We start from the raw sequence: 23110 nt of genomic DNA, 5'->3' as shown, positions 1-23110 counted from the left end.
AATCAACTTTTAAAAAAGACATTTTGGCTCCTGAGGAGTGGTTTTTAAGGAGAATGAAACTGGATTGAGAATGATGTGGCTGCATGTGTGCCTTGGCCTGTGCATACCTGTGATCATCCTTTAGATGGGGTGGCCCTGGGAAGGCCTCACTGTGATCCTGCTTAGAGCTAAAAGAGAATTTAGAGAACTAATCCGAGCACCTCATTTTCTGAATGAATGTAATCCTCCTCTTACTCAGTAAGTCGTTTTGGGAGAAGGAAGATCTCTGATTTTTGTTGTTGAGTAGACAGTTTTGGTCACAGGAGAAATTTATAGTACTGGAGAAGGAGATGGTACCAAGTCTAGTTGGTTAAACATGAAACAAGTTGATAGTAAATATGAAAGGAGGTATGCACATCATTGAGATTGCTTGGAGTGAGCAAAACGAAAAGAAGCTGGCAAAACTTCACCCTGTTTACGTTCTTGTCTCTGTAAGATTGACAAAACCAACAGCACAATTGGGAGTTTTACCAAGGAGATTTGAGGTTAAGGTTGAAGCTGGATCACACATATGTCTTTCTGACTGTCCTGAAAATGAGACCTCCACTTTATAATTACAGTATTTTAATGGGAAAAAATTACATAGAAGAATAATATGTGTAACGTGCAGTAAGTGCTATATAAGATTTTATTGTTGTCATCGTCGGCAGCAGCAGCATATAATTCCAAAGGGTTCACTGCTGTCATGATGCAAATTCACAGACAAATCCGAGACATCTCATAATGAGTATCCTGTCGATTGTATGTTCGGAGAGTTCACATTATACTTTGCAAAGTTTGTAAATGATTGAAATGTATTTGCTTACCTTTCTACTTTATTGATATTTGAATATGTCTTGAAATAAAATGACATTTTATAAAATATTTTGAAAATAAATACTGATATTAGCCATGCCTGTGATTTCCATTGTAATCTCTGTGTAGATCATCTTACAAATCTCTTTCTTTGTGTTTAAAGTCACATTGCTGGTTTTCTGTTTGCCATCTACTTAAGGGTATCTCTGTCTTTCCTGGCCCAGATGGAGCTTGTCATCTCTTGGTTGCTCCAAACTCCTTCTCCCTCTTAGCTCTTCCTACTTACCCAGCTGAGATATCCCTGTGTCATCTTTAATGCTTCTCATGTCTGTCATATTCAGTCATTTGCCAAAGCCTGCCATTTTTAGTGCAGCGTCATTGTTTTGCTAAAGCAACTAAACAGGCAAGATAAGGTTAAAAACTTGCCAAGGTTGTGCAGCTAATAATTGACAAAGATGGGATTTCTACCCAGCCAGGTTGGATTTAATCTCTTCTCCAAGCATTTTTCCTCTTTGCTAACTTGATGTTCTTCTTGGGAGATTTTAATATGTGAGTCAGCATTTTTAAGATAGGAAATGCATATTAATAAGATTAGAAGATTGAATTAAAACTAGATGTGGCAGGTTCTAAGGCACAATTTATAGAAACTGTGTAATCTGAAGATATTTTCTTAAGGATTCATTTTGTTGTATCTCTTTGGGCAATAGAACGTTTGGCTGTGTAGTTATAGAAATCTTGTTAATTTGACCATTTGTTTCAAGTGGGTAATGCAAACCTTTTGTTTCTGAAACAATTCATAATGATAAGCTATTGAGCGAGATCCTCATTTTGTTGCACAGAAAATGAACTTACGTCTGATTGAGAGAGTAAATTTGGTTTGGTGAATTAAGTTTTTAATATATGGATAATATTCATTTCTGCAGCATTTTTTATGAGCTACCTTTTGTAATCACACTTTCAGGAAGGAGTTGTTTCCTTTGCGTATAATTTTCTCAGGAGATTTATTAATTATACGGATTTCTCCTGTATGGATTACATTTAATGTATACAGTCAGCAAATAATTACAGAATACCTATTGTGTGCATGACTAACTTTTATGTTGTGTTTCATTTCTCTTTAAAAATGAATGAAGGCAGGGCTTCCCTGGTGGCGCAGTGGTTGAGAGTCTGCCTGCCGATGCAGGGGACACGGGTTCGTGCCCCGGTCCGGGAAGATCCCACATGCCGCGGAGCGGCTGGGCGCGTGAGCCATGGCCGCTGGGCCTGCGCGTCCGGGAAGATCCCACATGCCGCGGAGCGGCTGGGCGCGTGAGCCATGGCCGCTGGGCCTGCGCGTCCGGAGCCTGTGCTCCGCAAAGGGAGAGGCCACGACAGTGAGAGGCCTGTGTACCGCAAAACAAAAAAACCAAAACAAACAAACAAAAAATGAATGAAGGCATAAGTCTTTCACATAACTCAAAAGGCCTGTCTCAAAGATGTGTATAAAAGCATAGACAAAACTTATCTAGGACCACCACTTTTTAGTTTTTGGAATCTCCACAGTTTATTAATTATTCCATTCATATTGATATGAGACTCTCAACATTTGATTAAGCAAGAAGATTGTATTTCAAAAACTCAGTTTTATTTCTTGTCGGGAAAGAAATTGAAATGTGAATGGAGAAATTAATCTTTTCTCAGCTAATGACATGCTTCCTAAAATGGAGATACGGAGCTTTTTATTGAACTCGGCCAGCTTTGGAGTGCTTTCAGCTACAACGTGTTTCCATTCGTCAATATGATGACTTATTCTTTTCATTTTATATAATCACATCCTAAAGCCTGGTGAATTACTTACACCATTAAGGAGTTGTACTTTATATAAAAAGGGAACTGCTGCCCATTGACTACTGATTGACATGTACTGTTAATCCTGTAGGCAATTAAATGCATAGTAAGCCTCCTTGATTGTTGTGGCTTTGTCATATCACATTATGTGGTTAGGATCTTGCAAAAAGATCTTCTTATAACCTTTGTGTTGAGATGGTGGTCATTATTGTCTTACAATGATAGGTGAGGATAAAACTGATTACTCTGTAGTAAATCTTCTTTTTACCACCGTACCAGCTGTCCATTATTTTGAACCTGCAGTCAAGAATGCAATTGCTAGGTTGCTGACAAATGCGGGCCATCAGAGGTTGAAACAGTGTCTACTTTCTAGGAATTGTGGTGGTGACTCATCCAGACAGAAGGTGCTTATCGTAGGTCCTGAGACAAGTAAATGCTCAATAAATATTATTGTTACTCACAAAATTTTCATTTGCCCGTGTTTACTTACAAATGCTCCCTAAAAGAACACCTGAATTGACCTTAAAGGCTTTCCCTGGCTATGTTTATTAAGAGCATCCCGTTCAACAAATTGTAACCTTTAATAATATTTCCTATTGAATGTATTTTGCAAAGAGATTCACCCTTTTTTATAAAATGTTCTTTTCTCTTCTTCCTAAGTCTGCACATATAAATGGGCTTGCCTGGTCATCTCCCTAGAATTCCTCTTTGCTAGAATGTCTTTTCCTAATTGTCTTGTGCTGTTCACTGAATAGAAGTAGCAGGAGACCCATCAAGTGAAAGGTGAAATTAAGACAGGTTGTGGGCAGGCAGGCTTTATGGGAGTGAACATTTAGCTTCCTGTCAGTTTCCTTAGAAACAAATGAGAACAGGGCTTTGAAAGTCTATACCTCAACTTGAATTTTGGCTAAGGCAAGGATTAGTTCTTCTCACATTTTAACCAATAAAAATAATAGTGGTGGGATTTAACCTTTGGCCTCTTGCCATGTTTCTGGCATCATGGTGAGCATTTTGTAAGTGTGATTTCATGTAATCCTCATTTAAACCAAAGGGGCTTTCCTTTTGGAACTGGTTCCAAATATCACCATATCCTGTGTGTCTATGATTGTGTATTCACGGTGACTAACATAATTTTATTCAGTCTTTTCAGTTTGTCATTTATGGACTTATTTATTAATTTTTTTTAAAGGTACCTCATTATGAATGAACAAAGAAGTTATGTACATGGTCTCGTTTTCCAGGTCTTTCCTATGAATTATTTGTGCCTGAGGTCTTTGACTCACCCCAGTGTATATCGTGGTAGTTCTAAATCTACAGAAGATACCTTATGGGGTTATAAATGTAGAAAAGCTTTGCCTGGGGTAAGTAGGCTTAAAAGCTAGCTTCTTATTATCCATCTGTCTGGACATATTGGCCTCTTTAAAGAAATCTTAAACATAAAAAGATAAATCTCTTTTGATTATCAAAGGAATATGCTTATTATTTTGATTTTGGAAAATAAAGAAAAGCGCAAAGAAGGAAAAACCTCCTACAATCCCATTACCCAGAGAGAACCTGCCTTAAGATCAACATATTTCCCTCCATTTTTCTTCTGCATTCATTCAGTCAGCAACATTTATTTCTGTGCACATATTTACATAAATATAATTGAGAGAGAATGTTTGTTTTTAACTCTGGGAAAATACTATGCATATAGTTTTGTGTCCTACTTTTAAAAGTCCATATAATCACATGAGCATTACCTAAATATTAAATATGTTTTTCAGAAATATTATTGTAATGGTTGTATGGTAATCCCTAGATTGACTATATTATTTCCCACTGTGACTTACTTAGATTGTTTTTTCTGTTTTTGTATGTTAGGGAATTCTAGCTTATGTAACTTATAAACTGCCCAGTTCTCAGTAGCTTGATACAATAAGGAGTTCTTGGTCACATAAGAATCCAATATGGTGTTCTTGCTCTGCCTGTAAGTGGTGACTCACAGATCCTTCATCATTTCACTCTGTCCTCTTCAACACGTGTGTCTCAAAGATGACCTGGGGATTGTGTTTGTTTCAGTCATGTAAGAGGGGAAAAGAGCATGGAGGATTGCGTGTGGAAGTTTTGCACATACTGCATCACTTCAGCTCACATTCTATTGGCTAAAATTCATCAGATGGTCACAGTGAACTGCAAGAGAGACTGGGAAATACAGTCTCAATGCATGCGTAGGAAGAAGAGGAAATGGGTTTGGTGATCCTGGTAGCAGTCTCTGTAGCTTTTAGAATTTGGGGGAAATTTGTCTCTGCTTCTTGGCTTAGAACGAGCATGGACTGTACAGTCAGAACATCATCCCAGGTCTTCTTTGGTTACTTAAGCCACAATTTACTTGACTATAAAATTGAGGCTAATAATACGTATGTCAAGGAATGATTCAGATTAAAAAAAAAGACAAACATAGCACGTGCCTCATATAAACGAGGTGCTCGCCAATTTACCTTCCTTCTTTCCTTCCTTCTTTTTTGGTCTGAACTAAGTGAATGTTTCAAGCCATCATAAAAGACATATAATAACAGCTATTAAAAGCGTCAACAGCAGATAAAAAACAAACAATGCTCAGTGCTTTTGCAAATAACACTGGAGTGTTGAACTATATTTAGTGTACAGCTCGTCAGATGATTTGATAATGAATATATTACTCATATACTGTTGGTTGATACTTTCTAGGGAGATGGAGCTATGTGAAGTCAAAAGTTGCATAATTTTGAAAGAAAATGAAAACCGTTCTTTCTTTACATTGCAACAGAATAAATATTACCTAAGGAATTAATGCTTTTAAGAGGCTACGCTGTTCCCCAAGGTGGTTGTTACAGGAGCTGGCAGTGTTTAACAGATGTTCATAAATAGTACTAAGGCTCCACTTGAGTTTTCTAGGTTACTTACAAAAAAGTCAGGAAGTGAACTGAAAAAATTTTAAATATATATATTGCTTGATCTACCATAGGATGGATGAAAACCAAATGAGTAAACAAGCTACCTCAATTATGTATCTTTTTCTCCTTTCATTCAACATGGAACAAGTTAAGGGATTTGTGAGTCTGTTATTTTTCTCAGATTAAATGTGGACCAAGTATTAGAATTTTTTTGTCTTTCTGAGCGAGTATACCAGCCGCTTCAGTATGCGGGGAAAGAAGTATATGGGATGTGGATAACAGGGGGAAAATAACAGTGCTAAAAGTATTTGATATGCAAAAATCAGACTGTTCCCAGAGTCTTCAGGTGCAAGGTGTAGCACTGAAAAACAACTTTACATAAATATATATTTTCTTTATAGATAACCTACATGTGTATCATAAACATGAGAAAAATCTTCATCCCTTCACTTTCTTATTGCTCAGAATCCCTTACTACTTTTCCCTGTTTGCGGATTCACAATTAGAAATTCCCTTCAATTCCTCGTTTACTGAGTGCTTTTTTTATAATGATAAAAAAATTGATGCCAAATAGTATTGTGCATTTTCTGTACCTATTTAGAAAATCACTTTTTTTCTTTATAATTTATTAATTTATTGAATTAACATTGATTGAATTTTGAATGTTGAACCAGACTTGCATTCTTGGAATGAACCTGCTTGGTCAAGGTATATGATCTTTTATTTATTATTGAATTCTGTAATAAATATTTTGTTTGGTATTTTTGTGTCTGTGTCTCTGAGGGCCGTTGGTCTCTACTTGTTTTTGTAATGTCTCTCTGTGGCTTTGCTATTAGGATAATGTTGGCTGCATAAAATGAAAAAAAGAGCCAACCCACCCCTTGCCCCCTCCTCTGGCAACCACCAATTTGTTCTTTGTATCTTTGAGTATGGTTTTGTTTTTTCTTTTTTTAGATTCCATGTGTAAGTGAGATCATATGGTATTTGTCTTTTTCGGTCTGACTACTTCACTGAGCATAAGAACCTCAGGGTCCATGCATGTTGTCATAAATGACAGGATCTCCTTCTTTTTAATGGCTGAATAATATTCTGTTTTACATACACGTGTATGACATCACATATCCTTTATCTAGTCATCTGTCTATGGACAATTAGGTTGTGTCCAAGTCTTGGCTGTTTAGTGCTGCAGTGAACATGGGGGTGCATATGTCTTTTCAAGTGAGTGTTTTTATTTCCTATGGGTAAATACCCAAAAGTGGAATTGCTGGATCATATAGTGCTTCTATTTTAAACTGTTTGATGAACTTCCATACTGTTTTTCATAGTGGCTGCACCAGTTTACATTCCCACCAGCAGTGCAGATGTTGTCGTCATATTGCTGTGGTTTTTGCTGTTATGGTGAGTGGTGTGCACCACATCTCAGTGTGCACGGGGTGGGGGCAGAGGCTGTCATTTAATTTGTGGTGTGTTGTTTCTCAGAAGGAGGAAGCACATGACTTATGAGACAGTTGTGGGCTGACCTCTCCACACAATACTCTTCATATAAGAAAGAGATTGTATGTGTTCCCATAAACCAGGACAGGTTTCAAGATTCATCTAGCATTTAACATTTTTTTAAGTGTCTCTAAGCGTAGATGACCATCCTTATTGGTTTGTCTGGATAGACTTAGATACATCTGTTGTTCCAGAACTATTATTAATAGCAATCACATTCACTCTCAAACTGTCTTCATTTAAACAATAAGGTACATGATCACCTTACTTGTAGAGTAACTTTAAGAATGACTCCTTGATAGCAGTGGTCCTTTACTGAAGCCTGTTTTATGGAATGGATTATGATGGTTTTAAGTATTACCCCATTAATTCATGAAGCTTTTAAATGAAGAATGAAGAGGAGATGAAAGGACCTTCCTGATACTCTTAGGCAGCAGTCCCCAACCTTTTTGGCACCAGGGACTGGTTTTGTGGAAGACAGTTCTCCCACGGACCAGGGCGGGGGATGGTTCAGGATGATTCAAGCACATTACATTTATTGTGCACTTCATTTCTATTATTATTACATTGTAATATATAATGAAATAATTATACAACTCGCCATAATGCTGACAGGAGGTAGAGCTCAGGCAGTAATGCGAGCGATGGGGGGTGGCTGTAAATACAGATGAAGCTTCGCTTGCTCGCCCGTCACTCACCTCCTGCCATGTTGCCTCATACCAGTCCGTGGCCTGGGGGTTGGGGACCCCTACTCTTAGGGATGACTTCAGGAAGCCAGCGTATAAGCACAGGACAAAGCTTAGTTCTCCATTCCAGGGCCAAGGGTGCTTCCCATTCATCTTTGCTTTCCTGGTACCCAGAGCATAGTATAGGTTCCATAAATGGTTACTGAATGGAAAAATTAGTAAGAGAACAAACACTCCAAGAAACCTTCCATCTAGGTTCACAGTTGCCAAGCAGGGCTTCTATGATGTACACACTCACTGGGTTTTCTCTTATGCCACTGGGTCATGTCCTTAAATTTGGCTTAGGGAGAAGGCAAAACTAAGGGAGCAGCAGCCCCATGGGCCATGGTGGAAAGGTGGGAGGTCATGACGGGAGATGTCAACCTGCCAGCTTTGCCTGCTGCCAGCTTTCTGGCAGAAATTAGTTTAGGATTTTCCTCAGGCTGGTCCTCCTGTCTAATGCCACTAAACAGCCTTGGCCAATATGTGGGGATGGTCAGGTCTTCTGATATTGCCAGGAGCAAGTCTGCTTAGACAAAGACAGCTTCACTTTCTGCCAGGTTCTCTCTGAGCTCTAGCAGGTCATGGTATTGATAGTCCCTATTTATATCACCCAGCTGTGCTTTCAGTTATAGCATCACTGGATGTTTGTTCATTTAAATTGAAAGGTACCTCAAGAATGCTCATTTCAGTGCCATTTTTTGTTACTTCATCTGCCTACTGATGGAAAAAAAATAAATATTGTACAGTATTATACAGTAGCTTTCCATCCTTGCCATAGTGTTGTGTTTATTACCCTTGGATAAAATAAGAGAGTGGACTGTAAGGAAACCAAGGAAGGACTCAAAAAACACTTGTAATTTAAGTAATCTTTTCTGTGTGATGTTAATTCATTTAACAGTGATTGGGTGCCTCAAATGATTCAGACACTGAGGTTGCTTGGGCACAAGGATGACTAAGAATAGTTGGTGCGTCTGAGGTGTTCACTGCCTTGTAGAGAGACTGATGCATACCCCTAGGAATGCAGTGATGGTAGAAGCATGGCTTAATGTTATGGGCACAGAGGGGAAAGGTGTACCAATCCCATTGTGGATGCTGGACGATCAGGGACGACTTCCTAGAAGAGGTGAAAAATTACATTTCCTTTCTGGCTCTTTATTAAATCTAATACATCTAATGAACAACTTTATTCTGACCCTAGAATGGAAACCTTGGCCTTATTTTTTTTCTCTTTGGTTCTGATGGAAATGATCTCTCAGAATGATTGGTGAGATATTGGTAATACTCGCTCTGAGGAGAGAAGCCATAACTTAGATCATTTTGTTATTTGTGTGTCAAGGTAGTTACTTGTAGGAAAGAGAGAAGTGTGCTGTCCAAGGGAAGTGTAGATGGCTGCCTTCTTAGATAGGATTCTGTGGACAGTGCCCTAAGGGATACTACTTTGAGTAAACTCCAGACCTCTCCTTGCCTTTGTAGGTTGTGAAACTTTTGGGAACCCAATCAGAATTCTTCGGACTATAGAGGTTGGATACTAACCAACCAAATTTATGAGAATGATGTATAAACTAAAACCAAAAACGGAATGCTTTTCTTGCAACTGGAATGTCCATATCTGCCATCCTATTTAATGTCTTAGAAGGCAGACCTGTTGTTTTACCTTTACACAGGTTTTTCCCCTTCTCAAGCAGAAGAGTAAACTTCAACAGAAGCTGAGACTTTCATTTACTCATGGACTCAGTAAATATTTATTGGATGCATGTGCTAGGTGGTGGAAAATACAACAGCTAACATTGTCTTGAGAACTCCATGTATGTTTAATAACTGCTGTTAAATGCTTTGCCTGGGTTTTCTCATTGCATCTTCATAAGACATTTCTGAGATATGTCATCATCCTCATTCCTAGTTTATAAAAGAATCCTCTCAGAGGCCCCAGGTGGTCCATATAGGTTAGACTCTGAGGTCGCACCTTCGCTAACTGTACTGGTGGGCTTCACAAATTCCAGTCCAAATGAAGCACCTCTGAGTGACAGAAAAGCAAAGTCAAGGGCCCTTTACTTCTGAGCTCAAAGTCAAGGGACCAGGGCCTCTAGCATCGAGAGCCCTGTTCATAAGGTTGTTTGCCTTCACCAGGGACTCTGATCCATCTTTTCATACCCTCTTGCTCCCTAAAGCTTCATGTAAAACACCCTAGACTGGGCAGGGCCCCACCAAAGCCCTCCCTTCCTGCTTGAGGCCAACCTGACATCCTATCTCCTGGGTTGATTTTATTAGTCAAAACTGTGAGGAGTGCTGGTGTGTCCACCTCCCCTGCCATGAATACTGTAAGCAGCACCCATTAGCTGAACAAGGAACTGGGTCTGTTGTGTTTCACATTACAAAGATATTCTCAATATAGAAACACATCCGCTGCCATGATTCAGTGCCTTTTAACTTCACAGTTGTTGGAGTTTAAAGGGGTCTTTTGTGAACATTGAAGTCCCTGAAGAAGGTGGACAGCTAAAATTTTCCAATAGGCCAATAGTATAATAACTAATGATGGAGAATGGGCTACAGGTCTTTCATTGCTTCTGTTTTAACTTCTGTAGCTAAAAGGCCAAACAACTTTTTATTTGTTCAGCTTCCTTTGATTTAAACAAAGTAGTTTTAGTGGTGGTGGAGGGTTGTTAATAGGGGTTTGATAATGAGGTACTCTTTCATTTGGAAAATGTGATACAACTAAAGTCTTGTATAATTCTCTCTGGTTTTTATAAGCTTATGTCCAGCTAGCATTTCCCCCCCACACCCCATTAAATCCCTTTTGAACTTTTAATTTAAAAACTGTATCAGTGATGGATAAACATAATCTATAGTGCTACTATTGTATCGATTCTCACTTTCTGTTGTCAATAATAAAAATCTTTTACACTTCAGACCAGGAAGGTATCAGATTAACAGATTTTCTGAACCACTGGGCATCATTCAGTTGATATTCAGTAACTTATTTAGAAAATATTGAATATTTGAGCTTGGTGGGGATACAGAGTATAAACAGATCAACAAATTATTTACAGAATGTGAGAAGTGCTGTGACAGAGGTAAACAAGTGGTAAAATCATGGAAAACTTGGGATGGTCAAGAAAGTCTTTGTGGAGGGGATTTTTAAGCTAACATGTAAGGATGAAAAGGAGCCAGTCATGAGAAGCACTGGCAGTAAGGTGTTCGAGGCAGAGGCAGCAGGTGGGGCTGAGATCGTGTATTAGAAACAGCGTTCTCAGTCTGAGAAACAGGAAGGAGACCAGTGAGATTGAAAGGCAGTGTGGTGAGAGGGAGATGAGAGCCCAGATCATGCAGGATTTTGTGGGCCAGGTAAGTATTTTGAATTTTATTCTAAGTGAAATGGGAAGCTACTGAAAGATTTTGATAAGAACCTACATCAATTTGGTATCACCTCAACAATGCTAGATGCCAAACCATCCCCAAGCTTCAGTGAGTCATTTGTTCTTGCTCAAACATCTGCATATTGGCTGATCCAGGGAGGTCTCACTGGGCTTGGCTATAAGCTACTGTTTGGGTCCAGTTGTGCTCCATGTTACTTTCATCCTCCCGGACCATCAGGCTAGCTGGGGCAAATCTTCAGGGAAATGGCCCAAATGCAAGAGATTGAGCCCAGCCTAGCATATTTCAAGCCTCTTTGCAATACCATCTGCTAACATCCTACTGGTTGAGCCCAAAGACAAATGACCAGGGTCTATAGTGGAGGGAAAGTCAGCGGGACATGGCAAAGGGTGTGAATCCAAAATGGGGCCAGTGATTCATTTGACCACAAGCAATGGCCTGATTTTTTCGATTTTATAAAAAGTTCACCAGTTGAATTAGGGCGAACGACTATCTTGATTGCCCAGGAATGAGTGGTTTCCTGGGCTACAGGTCTTTCAGTGCTAAAAGCAAAAAAGTCCCAGGCAAACTGGGGTGAGTTGGTTACCCTATTATGGATTGTCCAATGGTGAGTTGATTAGCAGGGCTGCAGGAGAAGTAGGGAAGAGGTAGGCTGTTATGATTATCCAAGTGAGAGAAGACAGTGGTTGAATGGTGAGGGTGGGAGAGGTGGATGTCTTAGGCAAATATTTTGAAGTTGGAGCTCATGAGTCTTGCTGATATATGGGATGTGGTGGATGAAGAAAGGAGTTGAGGACATGTTAGACCAGTTGAATATAGTATTTGCTAGAGTATGGTGATATGAGTAAGCTAAAGAGTAGAATAACAAATTTTAATAATTATTGCAAGAATATGATAACAAAATAGTACTTGCAAATGCATTCTATATTGTAGTCACACAGTATGGTATTTCTTTTGAAAACCACACCAAGGAAATCAGTGAAATAAGTGTAGAAGTTGCTATATATCAACCCAGTCTTATAATTAAACAAATTGTATCAGAAAAATGATTGCCACTAACAAAGGGAATCTTCCTAATAGCCTTCACTGGCTACCCCAGCTCATCACAGAACTTTACTCCTATAATGAGCAAACAAGCCATGGATATTGGAGAATGGATGTGTTCTCTTCATTTTGATTTGTCAGTGGCTCAACCCATCCTGATTTATAGTTTACATTGTAACACTATCTTGTGTGACAGTGTGCCTGGTGTGGTGGAAAGAATGTTTGAACAGGATTCAGAAGGTCTGAATTTGAGTTGTGGCTTTCATATTCACCATTTTCTACTCTCTTTTTCTTTTTTTTGTGGGGGCCACGCATTACATAGGATTGTGATTAGACAATGCCAGTTCCTTTTCCCCACCTGTCTAGTTTGATATCTTGAGTGATTAGGAGGACCGTTTCTCTAGAACATCCAGGGATGCTAGGTGAATTAACATTGAGTTAATATCAGTTTTCATGTGGGTAATGCCACTGAATACCTTTGTGATCCTGAGTAACTTGCTTGGCATATTTGGACTCAGTTTGTCCTCTGTGAGCTGGGAATCACAATTTAAGGATGTTATGAGGATCACATGAGACATTGTGTATGAAGGAACTCTGTGAGGTCCTATCGATAATATGTTCTTCCTTCTCCATCTCCAACTGGACAATCAGTTTCCAGGCCTGAATTCATATTGGCTTCTTTTTTTTAAATCTACTGTGCCTGTACCCTTACATGTGGTGATGATGAACACATTTTTAGAAGGCATGGCAAATAAAGTATCTCCTTTCTGATAGTTCTTGATTCTACTACTTACCTCTGTGGACTGTTGGCTGCCTCTGTGAAGCCAGACCTCCTGAATTTTTCTTACAGTTTTTTACATGAGGTCTTGGGTAAGTTACTTAACCTCTCTGTGCCTTAGGTTCCCCCTCTAAAGGACTAATAATATTTCTGATGTCAGAGACTTGTTGTCTCTTCTTTATGTTAATTGTAATAACTCGTTTTGTTAACACAGTTAGATCAGCGCATGGAAATTATAACTGTCCAGTAAGTGTTAGCTCCTTTATTATTATTGCTGTTACTATTTACAAGTAAGTTTCCTGCTGAATTTGCTTGATTTGTAGACCTAAGAGGGGGATAGAACTATCTGGTTATATAGAAAATTGCAAAGCCTATGTCATTGTGAACTCTAAGGGGTACTTTGGAATAGATTTCCAATATTTATTTTTTGGTGATTTGTGATTTTTCTAGTGGTTAGTGTACCCCATTTGATAAGTTTAATGCATTGTGTAAAAGGGTTTTTGATCATCTAAAATGCAGGCTTTTTGAATCTCAGTCCACTGAAGTCTTATTTTGTTTTCCCTTGTCCTGTATTGGACAGAGTCCATTTTAGCTTTTACTGCACTCTGGCCAGCTCTCTGCTCTTTTTAAGTATTTGGGTTTTTCTTTTTTGCCTTAGCTTCTTTATATGTTCTGTTTGTGCTCTTGATTTATTAAATCTCCAAGATCGTCTCTCCTGTGGGATGGGAGGAGAGGCTCCTGGACAGACAGCCTCGGAGAGCTAACACAGCCTCAAGGGTAGACTTCATGCTCAGTTCATCCCAGCAACTGATGAGAGATCAACAGATGCATAGCACTAGTGCATATTATGTGCTTTTCCTGGAAAACAGATCTGTATTCAATGGGCTAAACAGTAGAAGAGGCATTTTTCAGTTGGCATGCCTTTGTAACTATAAATAACTATAAATAATTCTAGAAGGTTTTTCCTTTAAAGAAAAAAGAAAATTCTCTTAATATCTAAACTCATGGGCAGTCTGGTATATTTTTCCTTCTGGAAGGATGTGGAACTTTGAAGGATAGAGAAATAATTTTATGAATACTTAACACTTTGAAAAAATGAAATGAATAGCAAAACTCCATCTAGCTCAAAAGTTTCTTAAAGGCCACAGTAGCTTTGAGACTGGCCATGGAAATTGTTATGGTCTTCACTTGGCTGGAATACATAGGGAGGCATGTTAAAAAGAACACAATACAAATATTATTAAATTACACTTTTTATAGATATTTATGTATGATCTCGTTTGTTCTTCAGATAATATGGGGGAGCAAGACAGGAATTATTTCTCTTTCTCCAGTGAGGAAACAGGCTCGGAGAGCTCAAGGGACTTGATCAAAGACTCGCAGTGGCATGTAGGCCCACCCCCAGCATTTGTAGGACCAAATAGAAACCCACATCCCATATGTTCAAAATATAAAGTTATAAGTCAAGCTAACAGTCTATCAGGTAGACTAACATATACCCAAAATGGAATAAAATGTCTTACCTAGACAAACATACCATCATAATGACGTGGGAGGCTTGGCTTAAATTTCATATTCCTGGACTTTTTTTTTTTTTTTTTTTGGCCACGCCCTGTGGCTTTCGGGATGTTAGTTCCCTGACCAGGGATTGAACTGGGGCCCTCGGCAGTGAAAGTGTGGAGTCCTAACCACTGGACCGCCAGGGAATTCCCCATATTCCTGGACTTTCTGGAGTTTCGTGTAAGAATGTGCAGCATAGGGATTACCAGCCGCTGGCCTGTGGTTCCTCTTTTCACCCTGGCTCCATCCCATATTGTAAGATGCTTCATGTGCATTCATGCCCAGATCCATCCACCTCTCCTGCGAATAGCCACCCCACAAGCCTAAGGGTATACATAGCGGGTACCATGTTCTTCCCTTGGAAGGCCAGATCTTGAGAAGAGACCCACACGAAGCCATTTGGGCACAGACTTCAAGGGGATAGACTCTGGGCATGTCCCCCTTGGTTTTATGGACTCCTTATCCCAACCTATCATTAAGTCTGGTTATGAGGCCAGTAGTGGGGTATCCAAGATACAGGTTGGATTCAAATGGGTTGTTTGGCCACTTCAGTCACATTATTAGTTAATTTAGAGGAAAACAAAGTTTGTTCATTCAGTATGCATTTTTTATGTGCAGGTACTTGGGGCTGGAGATGTAGCTGTGAATAAGACGTCTATTCGGAAGAACTTTAAATTCTAGTGGGAGGGGATAGAAAAATGAACATGTAAATAATTATAAAATAATGTCCGAAGGTTATCAGTGCCATCAAGAAAATAAGACAGTGAGCTAGTGATCTAAGGGGAGGGGAGGGGAGGGACCAATGGTCAAGGAAGGCTTCTCTGGAAGTGACATTTGCAGTGTGAATGCTGAACAGCTACAAGGAAATCTAGGGGAAGTGTTCCAAGCAGGAGGAATACATGGGTCGTGGCCCCAAGCTTGGAGGCTTCAGGGGACAGAAAGATCATCATGGAAGCTTGGGTGTAGTTGGTGGAGTGGAAAGAAATGAGGTTGGGGAGAAAAAAGGTTCTAGGAGGTCACTGGGATGTTGTCAGCCCTGTAAGGGATTTGAATTTTTTTCCAGTAGGATCCTTTGGATGATATTAAACAGGGCAGTGATAGTAAAACTTCCTGATGCAATTCACTACCTAACTGTTAACTCAAAGTGGCCTGTCAAACTTTTAATTATTTTTCCAATATTAAAGGAAGCCCACTGCCATACAAACCCCACCCCCCTCTTACAGTAGTTGAACGTCACAGATATATTTTGTGGACATTTTGAAGACTTAAACATTGGTGCTCCTGGCAAATAATGTAAAAAAAAAAAAAAAAAGGCCATATATTTAGCTATCAAGTTTCATGTCTTTTGCTAAACATATAGAACCAGGAGAGCTCTGAGCATAAATATAGGCATGCTCTTGGTGTTGGTTATTTTATAACTATTCTTAGGTGCCAAATGTCTTCATCTTTGTGTGATTTATAGTAATGTAAGTAATGTGTTGGAGACTAACAAATCAAAATCTCATTTCAGATGTGTGACACAAATGTTGTGTGTTGACTTATTGTTTCATGTGTTAGATTTCTCATGCAGTTCCTAAAATACCTTCTTGAAAGGAGTAACAGGAAGAAACATTTGTGGTACCAGATATTCAGCTGTGTGTACTTTTTTATTGGTAAGAGATTGCTAATAAATTCTTAATTGTATTAAATAATGTGTTAGTGTACCTCAACATAGGGACACTCAGCAATTTAAAATCTTTTGATAGCAAAACTCTGAGAAGTAGCTTGCTGCTTGTTAAGGAAGAACAAAGACAGACCAATTTTAGTTTTTATTTATTATAATGATTTTTTTTACTATTAAAGATGTTTTCTTAACAATAACCAGATGTGTAACACAGAAGCAGCTGCATGAAATTTTCATTTTTATGCATGATATTGGAAATCTTAGACAAGGTTTATTGTATGTTTGGAAAATGAAATGATCTTTTCCTAGTCTGAACAGCTGTGTAAAACAGAATGATAACATCTTTTCCTGTCTCCAAGTGACCATCTGTTTTTATGGGATTTGACAGGTAATTTATTAATTTTAAGAGGTTTGTTTTAGTGAAATGTTAGCAAATATGCTTGTAGCGGATTTTTAGGAAATACCATAAAGCTCTGGAGTTTTTTAGGGCTGTCCTAAAGGTCTGGTGGAATCTTTAAGAATCTTTTTTCTTGTGTGTTTTGAATAGATTAAAATATTTGCCCATGAATGATAGAGTAGGGACTGCAGGTGTCAGCGACACATTTGACAGTCATTCATTTTGGTTTTGGTTGGATTTAGGATTACTAACTGTTCCACTGAGAAAGAGTTTATTGAATTTTTTTTCTTTCATGTTTCTGTTGTCTTTTTAATATAAAAATTAAGTCTAAAAAATAAGTGGTAAGTTGCTTTTTAAGCTCTGTCGTCCTCCATTCCAGCTGTCACTGCACTTTGTTAGGGTCCTCCTGGCATCTTCTCACATCTTGCAAGATGTCAGCTCTTTTTTCATGTTCATCTGTCACTTTTAAGGTGTCACTGAATTACCCAGGCTGAATGCAAAACGATATGAAACACCACAGTTATTATGCTGACTGCAGACGCATGTGGGAATTCTTTATGATAGGCCCTTACTCATGTCATAGTTATTCCAGTGTGCTTAGCAAGCCAGCCTGGCCTTGTTTTTCTCCAGGTAGATCAGATGGCTGGAAATTGTCCTACTTATTTTTATTTGGGAAGCTGAAATATTAAGATGGATGATCATGCTGGGTGAATGGAGTCGAGCTTCATCACTTCTCTCTCTGCCTCTCAGTCACCAAGTGATGCTAGAAGATTTAATCATTTTTAGCTCAGTTCCACAGTCTGCAAAATGAGGTTTATGACATTTTATTCTCTACTTCACTGGAACGGCATTAGAAAAATGAATGAATGTGGTGACTGTTTATTGGATGGCATTTGCTGAGTGTGTCTTTTCAGAGTTCGAGACGTGATCAGGTAAACAAAACAGTTTAAATTATTGTCTATAATGTGGCTCTCTGATGGTGGTGATGAGGATAATGATGATGGTGGTGTTGGTGGAAGAACAGGAGTGATTATTGTAAATGGGAGGCATCTTAGAGTAGTGACCAAGCCCATGGACCCTGGAGCTAGACTGTCTTGGTTTAAATCCCTTTCCTGTCATTTACTAGTTGTGTAGCCTTAGGCAGGTTACTTAAACCTCTGAACCTAGTAAATGTCAGATTTGAGATTAGGACCTGCACCTTCTTGGCATGAGTTCCTGACCACTGTACTATGTTGCCTTCAAAACAAAAACAGAAAAGCCCCAGAACATGTTTTAGAGCATTTCAGAAGGTCATCTGACAGAGTGTTTAAAGACAGGAGAAGCTAGAGACATCCTTATGTTCTTTAAAATACTCATTAAAATTTTAAAAATACCCCACAGAGTCATGGATATGAGACCAGCTGGGGAAGGTAGATTAATTGACTTCCTGAGGACTGAGGTTGGCATATTGGACTCTGCTACAGAGCTTGCTTATTTCTGATCTCTCACAATCAATGAATCTTGTTATTATGAATAGCTCTTTTTTTAAATTTTAAGCAAAACACTTCATTTGCAAAAAGAGATTATTGTCCCATGCATTCTAGGTTGTTTTAGCGGCTTGATGAGAAACAACAGCTCTCTGAGGTTACTGCTACTGTTCTCTGAACTTTGAAGTTTCTGTCATGTGAATCTGGTTATGGAGATTTGGCCATAGTAAGGAAGGAGCTTCCCCAGATTGCCGGTAGCTATAATCTCTGAGGAAATCATTGAGAGTTACAAGTAAGATACTCTATCCTGGTAACGAAAAGGAAAAAAAAAAAACAAGAGCCTGGTTAAAAAGTGGAGATAATAGTTTCTTTTGGAATTACGTTGCAACTTATTTCACTGCACAAGTGGTTCTGATAAAGTGGAGGTGATTTTTTGTTAGTTGAGGATATAGGTTGGTTGCTGTTGGCATTGTTTTGCAAATGTTGAGGAAAATCTGTAATGGCAATAACTGAAATAAACGGGGCTTCGTATTGGACAGGGGAGTGGGAGTGGCAGCAGGGAGAAAGCATTTTGACGTGGCAGTTTGTGCATTCCCAGTGTAGTCGGCAGTTATACTCTAGCAGCTTATTGGCACCGGTGGCAGCTGGAGAAGGGTGAGACAGTGGCCCCATTCTGAAGAATGTCCTTTGCCTGCTCGCCAAGTATCACAGTGCTCAACCTGTACCGATGTTCACAGTGTGATCATTTTCATTATACCTTCCCTTATCGCGTAGGAGAGCAAAAAGGAGCAGAGGGAAGTATTGAGTGTTCTCTTCCTGTTTCCATGGTCAACACCATGTTGCTTCGGAGCTGATTCAAGAGAGAGCTGGATCCAAAGCAGTGATAGTCTCATTTTGAGGGTTGGGTTGGTAGGATAAATTGGAATGGCCCTGAGGCATGAATGTGTAGGGGCTAGTCAGAATAGTAAAGAGGTCAGTATGGCAGAAACAGGCTAATGGGAAAGAGAGAGCGCAGTAGGAAATGAGGTCACTTTGGGATAATGGGAATTCAAATTGTGTAGGACCTTGTAAGCATTTGGAGGGATGTTGACTTTAAATTTGCATGAAAAGAGAGATCACTTTGCAAAGGTTTTATTTATTTGTAATTTTTAAAACAAGTTTATTGAGTCATATTTTACATATAAAATTTACTCACTTCAGGAGCATAGTTCAGTGACTTTTAGTAGTAAATTTACTATCATTTACTGCTGTATGTAATCATCACCATAGTCCTGTTTAGAAAATTTTCATCCTCCAATAAGATGCCTCATGCCTTTTTACTGTTAATCGCAGCTGCAGACAACCATTAATCTACTTTCTGTTCCTATAGATTTGCCTTTTCTGTAAAGGGAATCATATAAACATGTAGTCTTATTTCTGCTTTTTTTCACTTAATGTGATTTTTTTTTGAGGTTCATTCATGTCACTGAATGTATTAATAGTTTCTTTTTTGTGTTTCTGAGTAATATTTTTTGGATTAGTATTCACTGTATGGATGGAGCACACTTCATCTATTCACTCACCAGTAGGTGGACATTTAGGTTGTTCTGAATTTTTGCCTGTTGTGATTAGTGCTGCTATGAACATTTATGTGCAAATCTTTATGTGGAATGTGTCTTTATTTCTCTTGGGTAGCGTGATAGGCCGAATTCTTGCCCCATGACCTTTACCCCTGGTGTTGCACCCATGAGTATGTGACTTTCCATGGCAAAAGGGACTTTATGGTTATAATTAAGGTTAATAATGAGTTGACCTTAACATAGGGAGATTATCCTGGATTAACTAGGTGGACCCCATGTGATCACTTGAGCCCTTAAAAGCAGAAGACGAAAGTAGAAGAGGAATTCAGAGATTGGAACCATGAGAAGGATTTGATGCAGTGTTGTTGGCTTGAAGATGAAGGATCATGTGTCAGGAAAATAGAGACCTCAGACCAACATATGTAAGGAACTGAATTCTGCCAGTAACCTGTGAGCTTGGAAAATGACCCTGAGCCCGAAATGAGTATCATAGTGCTGGCCAAAACCTTGATTTTAGCTGGGTGAGACCCTGCCACACTGTGCCACACCTCAGACCCACAAACACTGTGAGATAATAAATGAATGTTGTTTTAAACAATTAAGTTTGTTGTAATCTGTTACAACAGCAAAAGAAAACTAAGAGAGTAGATTCCTAGGATGGAATTGCTGGGTCATATGGTAAATTACTACTTTAAAAACTTTGCAGTGGTTTTGAACGGAGCAGTGACATGATATTTTGAAAGGATCCTCTGGCCATGCTGAAACAGGCCTGTAGAGGGGCCAAGCGAGGGCACAAGCAGGAAGAACAGGAGACAAGTCAAGCAGATGGTGGCTCTAACCAGAGCTGCTTTGCCCAAGTTGGAATCAGGATAGAGCCATGGATGACAGAGGCATCTGGAGCAGTTTGGCCTTCTTCTGGGGGTGGCATGGTGGGAGGTGATGGCAGGTCTAAGAGTCCTCAGTGATTGAAAATCCCAAGACCACTGGTCAGTCTCCAGTGGAGTCTGAGTCCTCAGAGGAGGTTGATTCACTGGTAAAAGAAAGACACTGTAAGATATTTTCTCTTTTATCATTGCATGTAAATAAGCATCCCTTACTCACCACTCTGAGAAAACTAGTCACCAGTGAAGGTGATGGTTGGTTGACAGAGGAAAATGAACATCAAAATGAATAGACTAAGATAATTGTCTTGAGGGAGAAACATAATGTGTCATGTAAGAAAAGGTGGTTTTGAGGGTGGGGAATGTCATTCTACACAAATATATGTGTGGTTTGATATATCCCTAGTATTTACTATGAGGCATTAAGTACAAAACTTTCAAAGGACATATTTTAGCTTGATTTGACCTGGGATAAGCAGGCTTTCTAAGTTGGATATTTTAAGTTCATATTTAGTTCTCCAAGTTTTTTGAAGCAAATTGATGACTCGCTCACCATTTTGATATCTTAAGTGTATGTCTGACAGTTAAACATATTGGTAGAAGTTAGCCTTACCTGACTGAACCCATAAGCTTCTTAAATACCTTTGGGTCTTTTCATACATGTTATTTTTCTCTCCCTTTGGTGCTATAGTGCTCGCCTCACTTCTTAGGCTAATACTCTAAGAAACTTCTCTGACCTTCCATTCAGTCTCCCCTTAAGATGCTGCCACTCCAGGCACTTTCCTCATCGCATGCTGTTTTGTCTTTGTCTGCTTCTCATCTGTCTCCCTAACTTGATGTTTGGCTCCAAAAGTTTAGGGTTTGGCGTTCACCATTGCATCCCTGGTGAAAAGAACTTGATGCTGAGAAGTGCTTAGTACATACTGGTTGAATTAAGCAAAGAATCACAGCTACCACCTTATTGCATGCCCGTCTCTTTTAAAAAAATACTTAACATTTAATCTCTTAAAGAAAGAACAAGTGTTCTGGGAAAGTCACTTGTGATTGACAGACCTCCCAATCCTTTTGACAAGCAAATGTGGGAGTGTATTATGTTGACCACAGACGTGTGTGCCACATCTGGTTGCTAAGATCCTTTTCAGCATAAAGGAAACAGCCATATGCTAAGCACTTTCAGTCTTGTGCCGTATTAGTTTGGCTGAATCTTTGGAGTTTGCTCTTGAGAAAACACTGCCACGGGAAAGTCTAAAGATTGTGTTAAACAACATTGGTTAAATGCCTTACTAACTCCCCTTGCATCACTGCCCAGGGATATGTCTGTGAGAAATGTGTTTATTACAAAGTGACTGGACAGCTAAGTACTTAAAGGATAAAGTACTCTTCAGAGGAAGTCAGAATGGTTTACTGTGCAGGGTAACATGGAGGGGGAAAAAGCTTTGATTTCAGGAACACAAACTCAACCAAATATATGGGATCTCATTTTCAGAGAGTCTTGCCCAGGTTTCCTGTTCACCCACCTATAACTTCCCACAAACAATTCAATTTTATTTGACATTTATTGGATTGCACTTGACATTTCCAAATACAGCATATATTTTTTTCTTCCTGACAACTCAGTTGTGAAATTATGATTGACACTCTGTAATATTCAGCTCAATTGTGTTCAAACTGACCAATAATAAGTTGTAAAAGATGAACCAGTTTCAATGTTTGTGACCCATGGATGACATTCTCAGCCTAAAAGTGGATATAATATTAAGTTAATCAAGGGACTGTCTCTGCTGGTGGTCTGGGGTCTTAGGCTTCATTTCTGGACTCAGGGCTTTGGCCAGCCTGTATGTATCTCTCACCATCCTCTGAGGAGACACTCAGCAAATATTGGGTTAAATAATAAATATAGCTACTTTGTGCCTTTCATTATCTTTTACTTAATTTATGTAGCACTTTTTTACTCAATTAAAATAAAAAAGATCAATTGGAATCATCCCACCCAGAGGTTTCCACTGTTGTCAGTTTGATTTATGGCCTTCCAGACTGATGTATGAATGTGTGAGTGCATATATACAGCCATTAAATGTGGCTTATAATGTACCTAACCATTTCACTTAAGACATCATGGCTATCCTTACTTAGGGAGTAGAGCTCTATACCATAAATATATACAAAATCATTTTTAGCTGTACTTTACCTTATTTAACTAATGCATTTTTTCCCTATTATAAACAGCCCTGCTGTGAACATATTCTTAGTCTACATATCCTTGTTCACTTAGGTGATTAGTGCTGTAGGAGTGAGATTGCTGGTTTCTGAGTATATGATCCTTACTGCCTGTGAAAATTGTACCAGTGTACACGCTTAAAGTGAATGATTGAATCACCCTTCGTCAAAGCGAATGTGAGTATGCCTGTTTACCCACATCCTCTCTGAAGTTGTGTATAGTCATTCATTTTGAGTTTTTACTAGCATGTCTACTGTCTGTGGGAGACCACTACTAATTCTTTTAGATGGAGAAATAATATAGCAAGCAGTATCATGTTATAGAGCTTATATTTTACATATTTGAGACCTAGCCATATGCTGTATATTTTAACT

The 23110-nt window shown here is 38.9% G+C and overlaps 1 protein-coding gene across 6 annotated transcripts in view; it reads left to right on the top strand.

Annotated features, from left to right (window-relative positions):
- SUCLG2 (succinate-CoA ligase GDP-forming subunit beta) overlaps positions 1-23110 on the top strand; it is a 318185-nt gene that overhangs the window by 62868 nt on the left and 232207 nt on the right. For 2 of the 6 annotated variants that reach the window (XM_089919542.1, XM_089919543.1), the window contains exon 2: positions 22791-22912. The exons of the other annotated variants lie outside the window; for them this stretch is intronic. The gene's annotated coding sequence lies outside the window, so the exon portion shown is untranslated. The remainder of the gene's footprint in view (positions 1-22790; positions 22913-23110) is intronic. 6 annotated transcript variants of the gene reach the window in all.

The sequence above is a fragment of the Delphinapterus leucas genome, chromosome 10 (genome assembly GCF_059928025.1).
Source record: "Delphinapterus leucas isolate spDelLeu-1000000601 "Yukka" chromosome 10, BTC_Dleu_Yukka2, whole genome shotgun sequence".
In the NCBI taxonomy this organism is placed as follows: domain Eukaryota; kingdom Metazoa; phylum Chordata; class Mammalia; order Artiodactyla; family Monodontidae; genus Delphinapterus; species Delphinapterus leucas.
This window is presented reverse-complemented; position numbering and strand designations above follow the sequence as displayed.